The sequence below is a fragment of the Trachypithecus francoisi genome, unplaced genomic scaffold, assembly GCF_009764315.1.
Source record: "Trachypithecus francoisi isolate TF-2019V2 unplaced genomic scaffold, Tfra_2.0 Lachesis_group12, whole genome shotgun sequence".
In the NCBI taxonomy this organism is placed as follows: domain Eukaryota; kingdom Metazoa; phylum Chordata; class Mammalia; order Primates; family Cercopithecidae; genus Trachypithecus; species Trachypithecus francoisi.
The window spans coordinates 101,743,139-101,761,055 of record NW_022681457.1 but is presented as its reverse complement, the minus strand read 5'-3'; the positions used below and the strand labels follow the sequence as shown (position 1 = coordinate 101,761,055).

Sequence of the window (17,917 nt, the reverse complement as noted above, 5' to 3'; positions counted from 1 at the left end):
CAACCATAATTTGTTAAGCACTTCTTAAGCACAGCCAAAGATGTTAAGTTTTATATTTCAGGAGCTACCATTTCAAAAGAAAAAAAATAAAAAGTTCAACTCCTTAAATCTTTTGGTAACTTTTTCCCAAAATGTATCCTCTGTCTTAAAAGTAACTGAAATCTACTTTCTCCTGAATTTATTTATCTTTCTCCTGATCCAATAAATGTCTCTCCCTCTTATTCTTCCCATTTACCTCACCATTAAATACCTAAGGTTTTCCTATTTCCTCCCAAGTTGGCACATTAACACTCTAATATTGATTCTGACCTCACAGTATTGAATCTGAGCATAGAAACCTCAACATTTCCAGGGATAAATCTGCTACGCAATTCCTAAAAGACAACACACAGTTTAAAAAAACAAACGCAGTGGTGGTAATTATACAACTGTATACATTTGTCAAAGTTCGTCAAACTGTACACTTAAAATTGGTGAATTTTGTGGTATGTAAATTATACCTCAATAAAGCTCTTTTTAAAAAAAAAAGAAGAATGCATTCAGGGCAGGGCATAATGGCTCATGCCTGTAATCCCAACACTTTGGGAGGCTGACACTGGAGGATCCCCTGAACCCAGGAGTTCCAGGAGACCAGCCTGGGAAACACAGGGAAACCTCACCTCTATAAATAAATTTTTAAAAAGTTAGCTAGGCATGGTGGCACGCACCTGTGGTCCTAGCTTCTCAGAAGGCTAAGGTGGGAAAATCACTGGAGCCTAGGCAGTTGAGGTTGCAGTGAGACATCATCACACACTGCACTCCAAAAAAAAGGGAATACATTCATTACATTCATTCACTCATTCATCAAATATTTGCTGTGCATCTATTATATGCATCAAAGTTTATACCACATCTTTCAGCCTGGACTATCCGGGTCCTACCTGTAGTGTGCTTTACTCATAAGTTGATACTGCCCCTAAAAGCTGTATTACATGAAAAATTGTTGTTTCTGACAATGTTACCTTAATGATGGCCGCTTTACACTGGAAGGGCCATTAGCTATCCATCAGCTTCCATTACATAAATGAAATATATGATCATTTAGGTACTCTCCATTTTAACAGAAACGCTTCCATCATAAGAAATAAGCAAGCACCTAGTGGCATACAGCACATACCACTATTACAGCCTTGTATGTTTCTCTTTTTACAAAAAAAAAAAAAAGCACACTTCAAGTGCATATTGACAACACTGCTGAAAGAAAAGGCAATATTATTGGAGAACAGACTTAACTGACTTATTCTAGGGCCCACAGTCACCCAGTGGCTGAGTCAAAGGCCAAAAAACTAGGTCTCATGATTCCCAAGGCCTTGTGCACAGTGGAGAGACAACCATAGACCTGAGAAACAGACCTGGGTTTGAATTCCAGCACCATTTCTTACCAGTTGTGTGTGTGAACTTGGGACAGTCACTTTACTTTCTAACCTTTGGCTTTTTCATCTATAAAACAGGGATGCTGACCGGGAGCAGTGGCTCATGCTTGTAATCCCAGCACTTTGGGCGGCCGAGGCGGGCAGATCACTTGAGGTCAGGAGTTCAAAACCAGCCTGGCCAACATGGTGAAACCCCATCTCCACTAAAAATACAAACATTAACCGGGCATGGTGGCACACACCTGTATTCCCAGCTACTTGGGAGGCTGAGGCAGGAGAATAGCTCGAACGTGAGAGGCAGAGGTTGCAGCGAGCCGAGATTGCACCATTGCACTACAGCCTGGGTGACAGAGCACTCCGTCTCAAAAAAAAACAAAACAGCACTTTGGGGGCCGAGACGGGCGGATCACGAGGTCAGGAGATCGAGACCATTCTGGCTAACACGGTGAAACCCCGTCTCTACTAAAAAAATACAAAAAACTAGCCGGGCGGGTTGGGGAGAGCCTATAGTCCCAGCTACTTGGGAGGCTGAGGCAGGAGAATGGTGTAAACCCGGGAAGCGGAGCTTGCAGTGAGCTGAGATCCGGCCACTACACTCCAGCCTGGGCGACAGAGCAAGACTCCGTCTCAAAACAAAACAAAAAAAAGGGATGCTAACTACCACCTCACAAAATTATTGGGAAGACTGCCTAAGATCTATACCACCTAGCATAATTACCGGGCACAGAATAGGCAACTAAACAACATTAGTTCCTTTTTTTGGTCTTAAATTATTTAAGATTAAGAAAACACCTCATAATCAAGGAAGGCTAATTAACAATTGGTATTATTAATCACTGGCCAACAGAGAACCAGTGTTTGCTGTCTTCTTCATACTCCAAACCATTCCCCTCCCAGCTCACTACTTCCAGCTTTTCAAACTTTAGTTACTATGTTTAGAAAAGTGAATTAATTTTAGAAACCTGGAAAATTCTTCTAGAAGTAAATTCTTCTAGGAGTAAATTGAGCAAAACCTTAATCTGCCCCCAGGGGAATTCTGAGCAAAACAATTATTTCTGACAAGAGAAGAATTTTCTATGGGGGTAATTCAATTTAACCACACGCATACTACCAAAGTTGCAAACAAAGTGACAGAAGGCAATCTGGAACATACCGTCCAGATTCCCAAAAAAGAAATGTCCTCCTAAAAATCCAAACCCCTCCCTCCCTAATTTGAGGTAGTCAGATCTTACTAGGTGATCTGAATTCTCCCGGCTCTGACACCAGTCCAGCTCCTTAGGCCAAAACAGCAGCCGTTTGTAAAAGAAATACCCTGACCAAACCCCACCCCTCAAAACATCCCCAAAAGGCAGGGAGGTCCAGGGAATATCTTTCCCTCCAACGACAGATAAGGCACCATGGGCTCCGCAGCGCAATCCTTCCCCCAAGGTCATTCAAGTCAGCGAAGGTGCGACGGCGGAGCTGTAGGCACTCTCTGGCCTTCTGGAAATCACACTGCAGGGGTTTTGGGGGTGCCTACTCTCTTCCCCTCTCCCACCGGCAAGGGTGAGCACTGGCCTCGGCATTTCCGAAACAAGCCACAACAAGCTCTGCAGTGTTAGGAAAGGGGTTGACGCGATGAAGAAACAGATGCTCCAAAGCAAGACAGACTTTCTCGGATCGCAGAGGCTCCTCCAAGGTTATGCACAAAAACCGCAGCCACCTCCAAGAGCTCTAAACCGGGCTCCGAAGCCCCAGTGCGGCCGCTCCGGGACGCCGGCTTCCCTGCAGGCAGGCTCCGCAGTCAGAGGCCACCGGCCCCAGAAACCGCACTTCATTCCTGCGCTCCGGGAAGCCATGGCTCCTTCCCCGCCCGGGCAGCTGGGCGGGGGCCGGGGGTGCGCGGGGAGGCGGGCCCCGCGCTGCGGAAAGTTAACCGCGGCGGGCGGGGGGAGGCCCCGGCCCCGCTCACCGGCGTCCCCCTGCAGATTCCACCATTAATTAGTCCTAAGGACTGTCTACTGGCAACTTAAACAAAGCGAATGCCTCGAATTCCTTCCCGGCCCAGCGGTCTGGCTGCGAGACCAGCAGAGAGCCTGGGACGTGGGCCGGCGCGGCCGACAGCTGCGGCTGCCGCAGGACCCCTCCCCGCCCGGCCCGCGCCCCGCGCCCGCAGCTGGCCCCGCACGCCGGACCCACTGGCTCCCAAACCGCCCTCCTCCTCCTCCTGCTGGAACTCCCGGGCCCTTCCTGTCTGATCACTTCCTTCCTCCGGTGCCCGCCGGGCCCCGCGCAGCCCCCTCCCGGCCGCCTCGCCGCCCCCCGCCCCAATCTGGACCGCGCCCCTCCCCCAACCCCAAACTCGACCCCCGAAACTCTTCGCCGACCCCTCGAAAATGTCTCCTCCGCGTCTCTGCCCCAAACATTTCTCCTCGGAGTCTCGCTCCCACCAAGCAGTCTCCTCAGAACCTTCCCTCCCCCTCCCGAGGAAAAATCTCCTCAGAGTCTCTTCCTCCAACTCCACAAACATGTGCCGGATCTCGCCCCAAAAGGTCTCCTCCTGAGCCCTTCCTCCAAAATCCACTCCAGCTCTCCTCCAACTACACACCCCCATCCCTCCCCGGCTGCGCCCGCGGTTTCTTCTGCCCCGTGGCCGCGGGTGCCCCGACCTCACCGGGGACCGGCCCCCACCCCCGCCGCCCTCCCCTCCCCGCGCCCGTCCCAGTCCCCCGCGCCGCGCTCCCGCCGCCGCCTCACGGACCCTCACCTCGGCGGCCACGGACAGCGCTCCCGCCCGCGGAGGGCTCCGGCGCTCAGCTTCCAGCGACCGGCGCCTCCTCGGGCTCCGCGGGACTGACAATGATGGGCGGGGCCAAGTGGTGACGTCAGCGGTCTGGAAGGCGGGGTCTTTGTGATGGGCGGGGTTGGTCTGCAGGCCCCGCCCCCTCCGTCCTTTTTTTTCTCTTCCAAGGACTTAGGCTCCACCAAGTTTTTATTGCCTCCCTAGCTAGGTCCTGTGGTAGGCGCCCTGGGAAATCGAAATGGGAGACAAGACTTCCCGATTTCAGGAGGGGCACTTTCGGCCCGCGTGGTGGCTCACGTCCGTAATCCCAGAATTTTGGGAGGCTGAGGCGGACGGATCGCTTAAACTCAGAAGTTCGAGACCAGCCTGGGCAATATGGCGAAACCCCATCTCTATAAAAAAATACAAAAATTAGCCGGGCGTGGTGGCGCGCGCCTGTAGGCTAAAGTAGGAGGATCGCTTGAGCCCGGGGATGTAGAGGCTGCAGTGAGCCGTGATCGTGCCACTGCACTCCAGCGTAGGTGACAGAGTGAGACCCTGTCTCAAAAAAAAAAAAAAAGCTGGGCACTCTGAAGGGTTGTGAGGATTGAATGAGATAATCAATGGAAAGGTGCTTAGCCTAGAACCTGATATGGAATAATCACTCAACAAATGCTATTTCTATTACTCCGCAAATGCAGAGAAGGAACTCAGCTCGGACTCAGGAGGCATGGGTTCCAGTTCCCCGCTCTGCTATTCATTCGTTGTGTGACGCTAGACAAGTACTTTCCCATCTATGTTCCCGACTTTCATCTTCTTTAAAATGGGAGGGGGGAATAACCAGATGATCTCAAAATCCCCTCCGATACTTCTATGACATACTTCCTTTAAGTCTACTATCTAAAAAGCACCTAGGGCCCTGAGAAGTCGGGAGGAGGGCTTTGAAGACAGCCCAAGACCCACACCCAGCAGAGTATAGGACACAGCCAGAGACTGCTCTCGTTGTCGATGCCCTCCCACACGCTGGCACGCAGCAACATTCACAAGCCAGGACACAGATGGGCTGAGGGCTGCTTCCTCTCTGACTACAGCAGCATGGTTGGTCTCTTGAGATACCGCTTGTGTAAGCTCTTTATTGCCTATGGAATAAAGGCCAAAGCCCTTTATGGCCTGGTATGATCACTTCTTACCTTTACACACGCGCGCGCGTGCGCACACACACACACACAGTTTATCCAGACTTCTCTTAGCACACCCACTGCTTTCCCACATTTGACTCTTTGCTCAAGCTCTTCCCCTGCTGTCTCACCTCCCAGCTTCTCCCAGCCAGAAGGCAATCCTCCCTGTTCTGAATACCCAATAACATTGTGTTTAATCCTCACATGGGCATGAACACTACAACTTATAACGAACTGACCTTCCATTCGTTTCTTAGCACTCCCTGGAGGTCAGAACCCACACATGTTTGTGGAGCTGAAGCTTTGATGCCAGAAAACCCTGGGATCATATGTTCTGGGGTCATACTGGCTGTCTCTGAGCCTATCTTCTCATCTGTAAAATGGGGATAATAATGTAGTCTTGTGGAACATGTTTGTTTTAAAATTACCTAACATACTTTCTGGAAAGCATCAGGCACAGTGTTCCACAATCAATATGATTGTCATTCTTATTTTCTTTCTTTCTTTCTTTTTTTTTTTTTGAGATGAATTTTCTCTCTTGTCGTCCAGGCTGGAGTGCAGTGGCGCGATCTCAGTTCACTGCAACCTTCGCCTTCCAGGTTCAAGAAATTCTCCTGCCTCAGCCTCCCAAGTAGCTGGGATTACCGGCACTCACCACCACACCTGGCTAATTTTTATATTTTTAGTAGAGATGGTGTTTCACCATGTTGGCCATGCTGGTCTCAAGCTCCTGACCTTAGGTGATCCACTCACCTCGGCCTCCTAAAGTGCTGGGATTACAGATGTGAGCCACCACGCCCAGCCCCTGTAGTTCTTATTTTCAATAGTATTATATTGACCAGGCACGGTGGCTCATGCCTGCAAATCCCAGCACTTTGGGAGGATCACTTGGGTCCAGGTGGGTGGATCACTTGAGTCCAAGAGTTTGAGACCAGCCTGGACAACATGGCAAAACCCCGTCTTTACAAAAAATACAAAAATTAGCCGGGCCTGGTGGTGCCCATGCAGTCTCAGCTACTCAGGAGGCTGCGGTGGGAGGATCCCTTGAACCTGGGAGGTGGAGGTTGCAATGAGCCATGATAATGCCACCGCACTCCAGCCTGGGTGACAGATCGAGACCCTGTCTCAAAAATATATATAATTATTGTATGTTATATATATATTATATATATAATTACTATCATCGTTATTATTTCTAGTTCGTAACACCACACAGCACCTCATTACAATCCACTAAATCATTTCACGTGAAAGACTTTAGGGTTTTGAGAAAGGAAGAGGCTTGCTGAAAGTGGCCCTGCAAAGCATTCCCATTGGAACAGAGACCAGCACTCCAGTCTGCAGACCCCAGATGGATGCTGCAGTCACATCTGATGCCCCAGGGCATCTGTTATTCAGCATGCCTCCAAGCTGGGGTCAGCGTGGGGTTCTCTCTGAGAGTTCTTTGCAGCACAGCTGACCCATTTCTGCTTCGCGCCTTTCTCCTCTCACCTTCTTTACAAAGACGTGGATCTGTGTTAAACTGCCCTTGGCATCTCTGCAGTCCTCTAGGAGAGCTGCAATGAGGCACTGGGCGTTTCCAGAGCACTGGCCTGTGGGAGGAGGGGAAGAACTTTGGGGTTCTGATTAATTTCCTATGCTGCAGGCAGGCACATGGGTGTCCTGAAATGCCTGGCCTGGTCCTCAAAGGCCCCTAATAAATTATAGCTTATTTTTAGAAAAAATATTCAAAAACACCACTTCCTGTGAAAAGTAAGCATGGCCGTAAGATTGCTGGAGGCAAAGGAAGGGCCTTTACTGAGTTGCTCCTAAGGGCTAAAGCCGATTCCAAGTACTACAAACCCTTGGAAGGAAGAATCCAGGACATACCAGGGAGGTTCTGAAGAAAGAACTTTCTCCCCAGGACCCATGATCCCAGCAACCACTTATTCATTTATTCATAGCAAAACCTTTGGCACAGGAAAGATCAGGATTCAAAACCCAGCTCTGCCACTTACTAGTTATGTAATCTTGGGTTTTTAGGTCTCTGCACCTCAGTTTCTCATCTGCAAAATGGAAATAATAATACTACCTTTCTCACACAGTGCCTGTGAGGGTTAAACATCTGAAAGAGCTGCGTTCAGAGCCTGGCACCTAGTTCATGCCAGGATGTAGTGGTTGCTGTTACTATTTGAACATGTCCTCGTCCTCCCAGCAAGACCTCCCATATGCTGGACTCTGGACTGGAAGTAGGCCCTGCCCTCAAGAGGCTCCATATAGTAAAAGGAAAGGAATAGATTTGTATGATTAGGCAATAAAAGGTCTCTATTGGGCATTGTTAAGTGAAAAGAGTGAGAGTAAGTTGCTGAATTACAAGTGTAGTAGGACCCTATAGTTATAATTTGTAATATATGCTTAGCATATGCATAGAAAAATATGGAGACTATAAACAACTAAATAGGCCAGGCTCAGTGGCTCACACCTGTAATCCCAGTGCTTTGGGTGGCCAAGGTGGGAAGATTACTTGAGACCAGGAGTTTGAGACCAGTCTGGGCGACAGAGGGAGACCCCTGTCTTTACAAACAAAAAAAAAAAAAATTTTTTTTTTGAGACGGGGGTCTCCCTCTGTCGCTCAGGCTAGAGTGCAGTGGCACGATCTGGGCTCACTGCAACCTTCGCCTCCCAGGTTCATGCAATTCTCCTGCCTCAGCCTCCCGGGTAGGTGGGATTACAGGCATGGCGCACCACGCCCGGGTAATTTTTGTATTTTTAGTAGAGACGGGGTTTCACCATGTTGCCCAGGCTGGTCTCAAATGCCTGGGCTCAAGCAATCCTTTAGCTTTGTCCTCCCAAAGTGCTGGGATTGCAAGCGTGAGCCACCACGCCCAGCCAAAATTTTATTTTATTTTTATTTTTTTTGAGACAGTCTCACTCTGTTGCTCAGGCTAGAGTGCAGTGGTGAGATCTCAGCTCCGCCTCCTGTATTCAAGCAATTCTGTCTCACCCTCCTGAGTAGCTGGGATTACAGGCGTGCAACACCACACCCAGTTAATTTTTGTAATTTTAGTAGAGACGAGGTTTCACCACGTTGGTCAGGCTGGTCTCCAACTCCTGACCTCGTGATCCGCCCACCTCAGCCTCCCAAAGTGCTAGGATTACAGGTGTGAGCCATCACCAGGCATGGTGGCTCACACCTGTAGTCCTAGTTACTCTGGAGGCTGAAGAGGGAAGATTGCTTGAGCCCAGGAGTTGGAGGCTGTAGTGAGCTATGATCTCTGCCCTGCACTCCAGCCTGAGTGACAGAGAAAGACCCTGTCTCTAAAAAAATAAATAAATAAAAAAGAGCTAAATAGAGAAACTTCAGGGTTTTTCTTCTTTCGCTTTGCTGAGTTTTGTTTTGTTTCTGTTTTTGCTTTTTTTTTTTTTTTTTGAGATAGAGTCTCACTTTGTCACCCAGACTAGAGTGCAATGTCATGATCTCGGCTCACTACAACTCCACTTCCCACGCTCGAGTAATCCTCCTACCTCAGCATCCCACGTAGCTGGGATAACAGGTGCCCGCCAACACACACACCCAGCTAAATTTTTTTGTATTTTTGGTAGACATGGAGTTTCGCCATGTTGCCTAGGCTGGTCTCTATCTCCTGAGCTCAAGTCATCCACCTGCCTTGGCCTCCCAAAGTACTTGGATTACAGGTGTGAGACACTGTGTCCAGCCTCCTTTGCTGTTCTGTCTGTGCATATAGTGAGAACTTTCAAAAAAGACTTTGCTATGGAGGGGAAAGGGGGTAAAAACACAGCTACACGGTATACCAGCAGTGGGCATCTGAGCCACCTGTGCATACTGCAATAGAAAGTTCCACAGATCCTATCTCCTTCTTCATGGGGTTCCAGGAAAGCCCATGCCGAGACAATTTTCACTTCCTCCCCTGACCCAAGACCTTGGTTGCATTTGAACTTTCAACGCTACAAGCCAAAAGTAAGACATGTAATATAAGTCCCAGGAACCATGACAAGGCCAGGACAAAAAGACTTTTAAGCAGGCAGAATTTTTTTTTCTCCCTGTCTGTATTAGTTAGAATTCTCCAGAGAAACAGAACCAATAGGAGTATATATATCTATGTATATAAAATTTACTTATGATGAGAATTGGCTCACAAGATTATGGAAGCAGAGAAGTCCTACAGTCTGCCTTTTGCAAGCTGGAGAACCAGAAAAGATGGTGGTCCTAAGAATGGGGGTTTATGGGCAGGGAAGTGCTGGTATAAGTCTTAGGGTCCAAGGATCTGAGAACCAGGAGCTCCAATGTCCAAGGGCAGGAGAAGATGGATGTTCCAGCTCAATGAGAGAGAGCAAATTTTCCTTCCTCCTCTTTTTTGATCTGTTGGACCCTCAGTGAATTGGATCATGCCCACCTACACTGGTGGAGGCAATTTTCTCTACTCAATCTACCAATTCAAATATTAATCTCTCCTAGAAATATTCAGAAATAATGTTTTACCAGCTATCTGGGCATCCCTTAGCTCAGTCAAATTGACACGTAAATTCACCATCACACTGTCCTATGCCCCTTCCACACCTTCCAAAGAATCACAATATGTCAGCACCTTGTGTCTACCATGTCTAAACTTGCGCTTTCGTTTTCACTCATTATATCTTTCTGCAATTTAATTTTTTACAAGGAGTAGTATTACTGTGTCATCAGAAAAAAGGCAGTAAAGATATACATAAAAAGAAAGCTAACCAAGCTGGAGTTGGCTCACTTTTGTTGGTTTGCAAACAATAAATGATTACCCAGTATGATTGAGGCCAGTGCAAAGTCTGCCAAGAATCATAGAAAGTGAGAATAGGAAGGAATAAAATCGCCCTCAATCCTCCTATCATCCCCCGAATGGCATGATTTTAAGTTCTCTCTATTCCTTTGCTCCCTCATGTTTCAGGACAACCATTACTACGTGTATTTCATTCACTCACTCATTCATTCATTCATTCCACAAACATTTATAGATCCTTTATTCTGAACCAAGAATCATGCTGGGTACTTTACATATACTACCTCTTAAAGGTTATAGGGGTCATTATTGCTAGTATATTGCATATACTATCTCTTAAAGGTTATAGGGGGTCATTATTGCTACTATCTTGCAGACTGGGAAAACAAGGCTGAGACAGGTAAAGTCATTTACTGGTCACACATCTAGTAGAATCTAAACCAAGACATGTGCAACATCAAAGCCCAAGTCTGGGAGGAAATGGGCTGTATTCCAAAGCAAATAAGCTATGCACTCAGGCAGCCATTATCGGTCAGGTGGCTTTGGGCAAGTCATTGAACTCTTCTCAGCAGTAGTTTTGCCACCTCTGCAGAATAAGTGTATACCCAGCTATTGCATGTAAGCTAAGTGCTTTGTAAATCGTAACACATAATACAAAGGAAAGGCATCTCAGCTCTTCAGGGACTAGGTCTCACTCATCTTTGGATCTTTTGGTGCTTTCCCCGCTAGTATTTGCCTCCATTAGTGTTCATCCCCCATTACCGCACTTAGGACAGTTTTCCTCGTTTGCATCTTATTTCCCCCTCCAGCCTGGGACTTCCTCAACAGCAGGAATGATGCTTATTAATTTCTGATCCCTTTCTGCCCCTAGTACCGTGTCTGGCCTGCATCCCTCCATTCCTTTGCACTTTTATTTATTTCATAAGAAATGGCTGAGTGCCTAACATGTGCCAGGCACTACACAGACTGTAATACAGCAAAAGTCCCAAGTTTCCTGGACTGCAGGAGTGGAGAAACAGGACAACATCAAATACAATTACTTAATAACAATTCCATTAAGTGCTGCAAAGAATCAGACGAGATGCCAGAAGGAATTAGGGGACCTAACTGAATTGAGGAGCCAGAGAAGGCTTCCTAGAAGAGGTGGCCTGGAGGCTCAGACAGGGTAAGGAACATGCTCAAGGTCACACAGCTGGTAAGTGGGAAAATTGGGATTTTAACCCAGGAATGCCTGATTCCAAAGCCCATACTCTACTAAAAAACACTGTCTTTTATTTCCTCCACTTTTACTTCCTTGACTTTTTTTTTTTTTTTTTTTTTTTTTTAGATGTAGTCTTGCTCTGTCGCCCAGGCTGGAGTGTAGTGGTGTGATCTCGGCTCACTGCAACCTCCACCTCCTGGGTTCCAGTGATTTTCATACCTCAGCCTCCCGAGCAGCCAGGATTATAGGCGTGTGCCACTCCACCCAGTTAATTTTTATATTTTTAGTGGAGATGGGGTTTCACCATATTGGCCAGGCTGGTCTCAAACTCCTGACCTCAAACGATCTGCCCATCTCAGCCTCCCCAAAAGTGCTGGAATTACAGGCATGAGCCACCACGGCCCGGCCCCCTACTTCCTTGACTTTTATTGATGAGAAAGGAGTAAGGCCTGTTCAAATGAATGCACTAAAGCAATATTTTTTCCCAGCTTTTGGGGGATCACAGATTCTTTTGAGAATCTGGTGAAATCCGTGAAACCTCTCTCCAGAATTCCATGTATACAGACAGACCCACAAAATCTTGCATACAATTTCAGGGAGTTCATAGCTATCCTGAGGCCCAGGTTTAGACCTCATTCCATGGAGGACCATCGGACCCTATAGTGAAATTGTCAGAACCAGAGAAAGAGACACCAGGACCCCATAAAGAGCTCAAATCCCCAGAGAGATCTCAAGATCCTATAGGAAGAGTCTCAAGATCCAGTAGAAAGATCTGGGATCCTGTAGAGGCCCCCAAGTTGCTACAGAGTAACAGCTGGGGCTTTGCAGAAATATTCTCAAGAGGTTATAGACATAAAGGAACCTCAACCTCTCATGAAGCTGGAGTCCTCATAGCGGGCTTGGAGAGCTATAATTTTGGGGATTTTTTGTTTTTTGAGATAACGTCTGACCTCTGTCGCCCAGGCTGCAATGCAATGACACAATCACCCCTCACCACAGCCTCAAACTCCTGGGCTCAAGCAATCCTCCTGTCTCAGCCTCCAAAGTGGCTGGGACCAGAAGCATGTGCCACCATGTCCAGCTAATTTTTAAATTTTCTGTAAGGATGGGGGGGGGTCTCACTATGTTTCCCAGGCTGGTCTCGAACTCCTGGAATCAAGAGATCCTCCCACTTCGGCCTCCCAAAGTGGTGGGATTACAGGCGTGAGCCACCATGCCCTGCAGAGAGCTATAATTCTTAACCCTTGTTGGATCACTGACACCTTTGGAACTTCGAAGAAAAATGCAACACACACAACATGTTACACAATTTCAAGTAGTTCACAGACCTCTGAGAGGCCATTGGTAGCCCCTGGGTACAGAACTCCGGTTCTTGAGGTGCTGCAAGAATGTAACCCCCGCCCCCCAAACACCTCAAAAACCTGGAGCAGAACCACAGATGCGAGGCACAAACTTTAGGGTAAAACAGACCCCGAGTTGCACCCCGGCCCTGCCGTTTACTAGCCATGACCTTGAACACCCACCTAGAAACCCTCAGGCCTCAGCATCTCACCACCCAAAAGAGAGGGCTGGACGCCCTTCCCTCCCCAGCCTGGCCCCCGCGGCGTGCGCTCCGTACCCGGTGGGGCGCTGACGCTTGACAGGACTCAGCCTCTCTCCCCTCCTGCGCCAGTGAGCCATGAATCCGGCTGCAGCACTTTGTGAAATACAAATGGGCCGACTGCACCAGGCGTGCGGGAGGCGGGGGAGGGGGCCGGCGCGTTCGCCGTTTGCCGCAGTGACAGCTCCGCGCAGCCAGCCCGCCGCGGGTCTGGGAAGCCGCCGGTGCCGGGCGCGCTCTCGCCTTTCCCACCCACCAGGCAGGGCGTTCCCGCCAGCCGGCTTCCTGCAGCCGAGGGCCGGGGAGGAGGGACGGCGCTGAGGGGCCGCAGGGCCTGGCAGGCCTGGTTCCTGGCTTTCTCTCCGCGTTTCCTGAGCAGGACCGGCCGGGGGATGGGACCCACAGCAAACCTCCTTCCCCAAGAGCGCAGCCAGGAAATCGCGTCCTTATTAATCAGGTTCCTCCTCTGCGCGCTGAACGGGGCTGGTTTCCGTCCGCGATCGAGTGGGCATGGTGCGACCCACTTATCCCAGAAGGAAGCGGAGAGACGAAATGGCAGCTCCCGACCCCACGACACAGCAAGATTCCAACCCCGTGATGTCAGTGTTAACTCCATCCTACGGATGAGAAAGCTGAGGCTTTGAAAAATGAAGTGACTTATCCAAGGTCGTCATAAAAATATTACTACTAATAAAATAACGTGCTTACTACATACGAAGCACTGTGCTCCAGGTATATTTTGTCACTGGGTTCTTTAATCTATGAAGATAACTGTTGTTCCTAGTTCATAAATGAGGAAACAGAACCAGAGGCCAAGTGGCAGCTCCAGTGACACACAGCTACAAAATAACAGAGCTAGGAATTAAACTCCAGCCTCCTGTTTCCAGAGCTCAGCCTTTCTCTGTCCTGCTTCTGCATTTCAGTTGAGTAACCATGACCTTGTCTCATGTGTTTCTGGGTCCTCAGAGCCTTACCGAGAACTTGACACAAAGTAAGTGCTCAGAGGTGACTAAGGGAACCTTACGTGGAAGTTCACACTTAGAAGCACTGATAGGAGGCATCTGTCCACGTGACCCCTTCTAGCGCCTTCAGCCAAGTGAAAACTTAGCCTCTGCCTGAATACTTGCTATCATGATAAACTCTCCCCCTCCGCACACCCCATCCCATTCCCTTGTTGGACAAATACATTTGGTTTAAATGTAAATGCTCCCCCTTTTTTTTTTGAGATGGAGTTTCGCCTTGTAGCCCAGGCTGGAGTGCAGTGGCACAATCTTGGCTCACTGCAACCTCCACCTCCCGGGTTCAAGCGATTCTCCTGCCTCAGCCTCCCAAGTAACTGGGATTATAGGCGTGTGCCACCACACCCAACTAATTTTGTATTTTTAGTAGAGACAGGATTTCATTGGTTGATAAGGCTGATCTCGAACCCCTGACCTCAGGTGATCCACCCACCTCGGCCTCCAAAAGTCCTGGGATTACAGGTGCGAGCTACTGTGCCTGGCCTTAAATGCTCCTTTTTTTTTTTTGTCCATGGTTTCTTGTAAACAAGGCCAGGCCATTTTCCTCCCTGTGGCCACATTACATATTGCATGGTATTCTTAGCCATTCTATAAGGTTAGACTGTTCAATAATTTTAAGTTCCTCATAAACTGGGACAAGGTCAGCTGTTCATCAAAGCTGTTCCCCTTCCAAATGTAGAGTTGTTTCTGAGAAAAGTAGCCAGACTACATTTTCCAGCACTCCTTGCTATTAGGAACATAACTAGTGTTCACCAGTGAGATATGGGCAGAGAACATGAATGTCATGTCCTAGCCAAAGTGGTGAAGAAGGATGTATGCTTTCTCAAAGCTCTTTTCTCTCATCTGCCAATCAGATGTCAACACCAGGGGCCCCCTTGGAAGCTACACGTTGAACAGGACAGAGCATTAGTCAACCTGGGTCTCACTCATCACTTGACTGAGGGGGCCACACATTGAACTAATTTCTATTGTATTTAGGCATTGTGTTTTCAGGATTTATCTATTATAGCAGTTGGCATAACTAGTATGGGACTACCCTGGGCTCACAGTTGTATCCTCCACATGACAGAGGGCAGTACTGGTTACATGAAAGATGCTCAAAAGACATCTTCAACTGTGTCCAACTGGCTCAACTGGTCAGAAGCCATATCTGTTCATCTGATGTCTTATGTCATATCTTTTCCAAAAAGGGTCTTGAGGTGGTTTCATTGCAGCCTCGAGACCATTTGACTGATAATTAAAGACCAAGAATTCGGGAGTGATAAAAGCCTGGATCAAAGGCCACTGGGGAAAAAGAAAAGAAAGATGAAAAACTGACTAATTAGGGTAGAAATGGAGGGCTGAGTTTTCTAAGGATAGTAACTGTGAAGAGCAAACAAATCATGGCTCTGAGTTTCCTGGCAGTCAAAGTCAAGAGGGAACCAGGATGAGTTACAAATCATGTAGGAAGTAGTAAACATGTGATTGAATACACAGACCCTGGAGGCAAATTACGTTGTTTTGAAACCCAACTCTACCACTTACTAGTCACATGACCTTAAGCAGTTATTTAATTTCTCTGTGCTTCTGTTGCTTCTTCTGAAAAACAGGGTAATATAATAATAAATCCCTTTCTTAGGGTCCCTGGAAGGATTAAATGACTTCAGGCATATTTAGTTCTTTTTTTTGTTTCGTTTTGTTTTTTGAGATGGAGTCTCGCTCTGTCGCCCAGGCTGGAGTGCAGTGGTGCAATCTCAGCTCACTGCAACCTCTGCCTGTCGGGTTTAAGCAATTCTCCTGCCTCAGCCTGCTGAGTAGCTGGGATTACAGGCCCCTGCTGCCATGCCTGGCTAATTTTTGTATTTTTAGTAGAGACAGGGTTTCACCATATTGGTCAGGCTGGTCTCGAACTCCTGACCTCAAGTGATTTACCTGCCTCAGCCTCCCACAGTGCTGGGATTACAGGCATGAGCCACCGCACCCAGCCGCATATTTAGTTCTCATAACAGGCCTGTCACATGGTAAATCCTATAGAAGAATTAGCTATTGCTGTGATATGGTTGGAAGAATCAGGCCAGTGAGTTGGGAGAGACAAATTTTTCCCCGCATTAAATTCTCAGGGAATGTATTACACACGTGACCCTAATAAAATGGATGGTTCCTTAATCAGAATTGCGCCCCGTGTCACATGGTTGTTTCTCTTTTTTTTTTTTTTTTTTTTTTGAGACGGAGTCTTGCTCTGTCGCCCAGGCTGGAGTGCAGTGGCACGATCTCGGCTCACTCCAACCTCCACCTCCCAGGTTCAAGCGATTCTCCTGCCTCAGCCTCCCGAGTAGCTGGGACTACAGGCACCTGCCACCACGCCCAGCTAATTTTTGTATTTTTAGTAGAGACAGGGTTTCACCATTTTGGCCAGGATGGTCTTGAACTCCTGACCTCGTGATCCGCCCGCCTCAGCCTCCCAAAGGTTGTTTCTCTTATTTTTGGTCCAGACAAACCTTGGCATTCTACTCACTGGGTAATTCTGGGGCAGGATGCTAGAGTAACTTAAGGCTCTAGGGACCTTTCTGTTGACAGGCCAGGTAAGTTTAGTAACAAAGGGCGGAGGGGTTAGTGCCAGACAGACCCAGGAATGTTTGTTAACTTGTTCAAGCCTCAGTTTCTTCATCCAGTGAGGACAATAACACAAAAACTACATGAAAGGGTTGCTATAAAGATTACATGAAAGAATGTACATAAGGCCAGGCACGGTGGCTCACGCCTGTGATCCCAGCACTTTGGGAGACCGAGGTGGGTGGATCACCTGAGGTTGGGAGTTTGAGACCAGCCTGACCAACATGGAGAAACCTTGTCTCTACTAAAAATACAAAATTAGCCAGGCATGGTGGCACATACCTGTAATCCTAGCTACTCAGGAGGCTGAGGCAGGAGAATTGCTTGAACCTGTGAGGTAGAGGTTGTGGTGAGCCGAGATCGCACCATTGCACTCCAGCCTGGGCAACAAAAGCAAAACTCCATCTAAAAAAAAAAAAAAGAAAAAGAAAAACAAGGATGTACATAAAACGTTTATCACAATAACTAGTCTTATAGGAGGACTGCAGTATACAACCACCCACAAAATAAAAAGGAAACCAGCAAAATAAAACAGAGGATATCAACTAGAACCCCTAGAAAAAGGAGAATAATTTTTAATGTTTCAAAAATTGGAACAGAGGCCAGGTGCAGTGGTTAATGCTTGCAATCCAACACTTTGGGAGGCCAAGGTGGGATGATTGCTTGAGCTCAGGAGTTTCAGACCAGCCTGGACAACAAAGTGAGACCTTGTCTCCACAAAAAATTAAAAAATCAGCTGGACACAGGAGGCTGAGGTGAGAGGATCGCTTCGGCCTAGAAGGTCAAGGCTGCACTGAGCTACAATTGTACCACTGCACTCCAGCCTGGCAACAGAGCTAAATTCTGTCTCAAGAAAAAAAAAAAAAAAGGTGGAACAGAAATGGCACATTTCCCCCAGAGTGTGGTCCTGGGCTGTCCAAAGCATCATTTCTTTGCTTCTGGCTGGAATTCTCTTCGCCTAACTTAGTGTGGTATCAGCTCAGACTGGCCAGTTTTTGAAGCCACCCTGGCCTGGAGATGTGCTGCAAAGCCAGAATGACCACCCTGCCCCAGCAACAGACTGTCTTTGATGGGCTGAGAACCTGGAGCTTCCCTTATCGAGTGTTTCCTAGGCATCCAGTGCTGTGCTGAGTTTTACACACATTCCCTTGTCTAGCCCCTGCAATAGTCTCAAGGCATGAGCCCTATTCGTAATCACATTTTACAGATGAGGAAACTGAGGCTCAGAAAGACAAAGTGGGCCAGGCACAGTGGCTCATGCCTGTAATCCTAGCATTTTGGGAGGCCAAAGCAGGTGAATCACTTAAGGTCGGGAGTTTGAGACACACCTGGCCAACATAGCGAAACCTCGTTTCTACTGAAGAAAAAGTACAACAATTAGCTGGGAGTGGTGGCGTGCACCT

At 47.9% G+C, this 17,917-nt stretch overlaps 1 protein-coding gene across 4 annotated transcripts in view; it reads right to left on the bottom strand.

Moving 5' to 3' along the window:
- The window catches only part of LUZP1 (leucine zipper protein 1), a 98,407-nt gene extending 84,895 nt beyond the window's left edge, over window positions 1-13,512 (bottom strand). Inside the window, exon 1 of one of the 4 annotated variants that reach the window (XM_033227895.1) lies at window positions 13,314-13,512. The gene's annotated coding sequence lies outside the window, so the exon portion shown is untranslated. The other 3 variants (XM_033227894.1, XM_033227891.1, XM_033227893.1) reach the window with 3 other exon arrangements.
- Between the last annotated feature and the right edge of the window lie 4,405 nt (window positions 13,513-17,917).